This window comes from Xenopus laevis, chromosome 4S (assembly GCF_017654675.1).
Source record: "Xenopus laevis strain J_2021 chromosome 4S, Xenopus_laevis_v10.1, whole genome shotgun sequence".
NCBI classification, from domain to species: Eukaryota; Metazoa; Chordata; class Amphibia; order Anura; family Pipidae; genus Xenopus; species Xenopus laevis.
Genome location: NC_054378.1, coordinates 80,433,660 through 80,438,313, shown reverse-complemented (window position 1 = coordinate 80,438,313; position 4,654 = coordinate 80,433,660). Strand labels below are relative to the sequence as shown.

General features: G+C 37.7%; 1 long non-coding RNA gene across 1 annotated transcript; it reads left to right on the top strand.

Annotated features, from left to right (window-relative positions):
• The first annotated feature begins 733 nt into the window (after positions 1-733).
• LOC108715640 lies at positions 734-3,040 on the top strand. The gene is made up of 2 exons (XR_001935558.2): positions 734-817; positions 950-3,040. It is a non-coding gene; the product is annotated as an uncharacterized LOC108715640 (long non-coding RNA).
• The last annotated feature ends 1,614 nt before the right edge of the window (positions 3,041-4,654 follow it).

The window sequence follows — 4,654 nt, the reverse complement described above, 5'->3', positions numbered from 1 at the left end:
GTGGGGAGTTGAGTGCAATCCGGACCGGGCGGGGAGGTATGCTGACTTCATGACCTGGTACATGTATTGTCTTTAATTCACCTGGCAGCTTGAGAAGAGTATGTGGCCTCATGTTACCACAATTTTGGAGACTATGCTTAGACAGAAGATTCAGCCTAAAATCAGCTCTGTCAGCAAATATCTCTCCGCTTTCCGCTTCATAAATGTTGATTTTGGCAAGAAGGTAATGATCCCTCTCTGTTGGGATTACCGCCCTCCTCATATTATAAAGAGATTTCTTGATTTACACATTTTAACACCCCTTATATTCAGGCTCTGAGAGCCCATGCAAGAAGCAGCTCATATTGGATCTCGAAATTAGGTACATTTGTAATCATTTTTTTATTGTACACTCTGAAATATTGCTTTTTTACATAATCATCTTTTGCTTCTTTTTCAGTTATAACACAGAAGTGAAGGTGAATATTGGATTTACTGAAGGAACCACCATAGCTGGAGTGAAATCTGTGAAGGCAAGTGAACCAGCCAATCTTATGTCCTTGCATTTGTTACCCATTTCCCTTGTGTGTATATATATATATATATATATATATATATATATATATATATATATATATATATATATATATATATATATATATATATATATATATATATATATATATATATATATATATATATATATGTGTGTGTATGTGTGTGTATATATATATATATATATATATATATATATATATCAATAAATATCATTTTTGCACCATTTATGGAAGACGTGCCCTTAGCTGGAGCACTTACCTTCTTTTTCCCTCATCAACTGGTAAATCAATTATTAATATAACTGTTTAGTGAAAATAATGGGAAAGTACATATATAATTAGAAAAGCATTGATATTTTGTGATTACCTCTTTGTTTGTTCTAATTCCACAATGTGATTGTATTTTATGGCAGGTATTGGAACTACACTGGACAGGACTGTCCCACCTACTTAATATTCCTGGACTTCAGTATGTTGTTCTCCCTTGAATTTCTTTATATCTAGTTACCGTCGGCCCCTCCCTTTCCGGCTATTGCTCTTCACTTTACTCAGTACCTTTTATCACTCTCTTCTCTCTCTACTTGCTCTATCACACTTTTATGTACAGTAGAATAACATACATGTTTTCTTTTCCCTGTTAAGTACCATGTCAGACAAAAAGATTGTTGATAATATTGCACGTTTCTTGGTTGAATCTTTCCAATAAGTTTATAGCTTTAAAATACACCATCATAAAAGAAATGGGCTAATACATTCTAGCCGTGATCTGTAATATGGCAGCAAATAATACTAATAAAGACTGTGTTAAATGTACATTCACCAAAGAAGACACGTTAAGGTGTTAGCATAAGGTTGCATTATAGTATATGAAACCATAAGTATGATATTTAATAACATTTACTTATGGCTGTTTCATTCACCTCAGATTTTGACTCCTTACTCTGTGAAGCCAGAGCAATGAAAAAGAACCTCTATTGCCCAGAAAAAACGCTTCATTGGTCCAAAACCCAAATCCCAGAGCAAAGTCACTAAACGATGAATATTCTTAACTATATGTTGATGCCCCTCTTCCTGAGAACTTTCTACTATGGGACAATCTACACATCAAAGATACCTAGTAAGCTCAGTTGGAGGCCAAGCAAGCCAGGATGCCCAACAAACACAGGGTATTGAGGAGGAGGAATAGGAGGATTCATCACCAACATGGTAAAGTAATATTTGTGCACCATTTCAGTGTAGGTGAAAGTTAACTTGAAATCAACAAAACATCACATCCTGCAGTCTGCAGAGGAGAGAGGAGGAGAAGGAGGAGGGAAGGAGGGTTTAACATCTACACAAATCCTTTATTTAGGAAAAATATTACATTCTAATAAGCCAGTTTGGTGTTGGAGACCAACCAAGCCAAGATTTCCATTTGGACTGTTTTCTAGGACTGCTGTTGCCTTTTATGCATCCCCCACCTTACCTTACCCCCCCCCCCCTTTACTTGCACTTGTACAGGACTGAGCCACAGTTAGCAGTCAACCCTTTTATGGGTGAAGAGATGGATGACATTAACCATGACACTCGACTGTCTGAGTAGGAGGTAGAGGAGTATTTAACACCAAGTGGGAGGGGGGTAGCACATTTTTTTCACGGATAGTGCACTTGTGCTCTATGCACTAAGATGATTTTCTTGCAATAAAAAAAATAAATTCAGATCTTATTAGAATAAATGTGTTTGTTGGTTTTTGATTGTAAAGTGCCACCTGTGGAAAGGTGCTCAACTTGCTTCATGGCATACTTGCCATAAACTAGGTGCTTAGGGTTGCCATCTGACTGGCAAAGTAGCTGCCGGTAAATTTGTGGTCACTAGTCCCAGTCCGTCTTTCTTCACTTTCTAGCAACAATATTTCCCAAATCCCCTGATATCTGCACATTTGACGGTTCAGCTCCACTCCCTCTACATCATGGGCCCTCCCAGTGAAATCACTGGGCCACCATTTATGTCACAATCCTCTCCCCCACTCTGGCCAATAAAATGTTCCCAAAAATGTGGCAACCCTATAGGTGCTAAAAAGAACAAAAAGGGGGGGGGGGAAATTAGCACCACAACTAACCATTGGTATTTTAAGAAGAATGTAATGTGAATCTAAAATGTATGTATAAATAGTCATCTATATTTATTCGCTCCCCCATGGCGTTAAATGTCTACACTTCCTTGTTCTCCGGTTGCTGGGCAGAAGCCCATGTATCAAGACTGTTGTGTAGGGATCACCATTTAATAGGGACTTAGTTTTTAGTGATTTTCCAATCCAACGTGTGGGGATCCAAGTCACCGTACAGAGATCCGGAGGGTGTATCTATCCAGTGTGGTATGCTATCTCCACGGGGATGTCACAAGCTGCTGTGATGTTACCTGACATGTATGTGATAAACTTCAAGGCCAAGGACTGTGAATATGAAAACCCTGATTTGTGCTTTGCGAGAGAATAAAGCCTGTTGCTGTTTGTTTTGTTCAAGAATCTTCTGGCATCCAATTCTTTTATTTAGTCATGCAGATCAAGTGAGGTGTAGTTGTACAACGCCATTCCTTCACCCTTTCATGTAGCAAATGCCCATCCTATAGAGAGAGGGTCAAATGTAAACGGTGCTCTGTCTGTTTCCTAGCCGGATAAGGTCTAGCCTATCCCAGACGGGGTTACAATATATTGTTAATATGGTGATTTTTTTTTGTACATCTGAGTATTTTTTTAATTTTACCATACACATATAATATACAGGGCACCCCCAAAAAGGTAAAGTACCAAAATGCTTTTGGTTTATTTAATTTATGCAGCAAGCATAAAGTAAGGATGCACTTCTAGTCAAACTTCTGCTTTTAGACCAGAAACATGGATTTGTTGCAGTTAAAATGGCCATCAAATAAATTAAAAAAAAAGCAATGTTAAAAATGTAAGTGCATTGATTTTCCTATTACAATTTAATTTGGCTGTACTTTGCCATTTAGAAACCTTTATTACAAATCACTGCTTTGCCTATCTACAGGCCTCTGCTCATTAACAAAAGATATATCCTTGCAACAAAGGGTGATGTATGAAGAAAATACATGAAGCAATTTTTAGCATTTTGTGACATACAGCTGACAATAGGGGGCTATTTATGAAAAATTACACCAGACTGCCATCCATGATCTGACTTTATTTACTTACACTTCGGACTGAAACATTTCAGTGCAGGAAAGGGTTCTACAAAATCACAGGATCATAGAGTATCACTGGCTGTCTTCAGAGCTTCACTTATAAATAATGGGTCACCACATTTCTAGTTAACAGAGTCATATTCCCAGGGTCCCTTTGGCTACAAACCCACTGCCCGCCCAGGTGGGCTCTGCCAATTAAGCAGCATCAGGCCCCAACTGTGATTAATACTACTCACACAGTTTGCCATTTGCTAAAAGGCAACATTTTTATGTTACCCCATCCCTACTCCATGCTTGTTCTATTTTGCCATAAAGTGCTGAACTGTGAGTGCCAATTTTGTGGAGATCATTCTGTTAGTGACAATCTTAAAGGAAATCTAACTAGATAGATATGTGTTTCTAAAACGGCAAAGGTAGGGGCAAATGCAAATTCATATGCTTTTGTACAAACTCTAAGTAGATACATAGTACTTTATATTTTTTGAATTAAGGCATTTGCAGTGGATTCAGAGTATTTTGATAGAGAGACAGAACAAAGACAATACAGGACTCTGTGAAAAAAAAGTAGTTAGATCTAGTATCTAGTGTGCAAACAGGTAGCATCAATAATTGCTTGGTGGCTATGAGATACTAGACGTTTGTGACTTTTATTAACTTTACTTTCATTAACCTAATTAGTTTATTAGTTAGCTTAGTTTGCACTGGCAAAGCAAGATATTAAAACTTATACATGTTTCACAGAAGTGTTCATTGTATAGTTGTTACCAAAATGTGAAATCCACATTGGCAAAACGCTAAAGAGTAGTAGGTGCCGAGCCTTTCGCTCTACTATCATGGAGTAGCTGGCATTTGTGCCATACCAACAGGTGTGCACCACAGTACGGTACAATCTATATGGCAAATAAGGTTGCCACCTTTTTTGGAAAAAAATACTGGC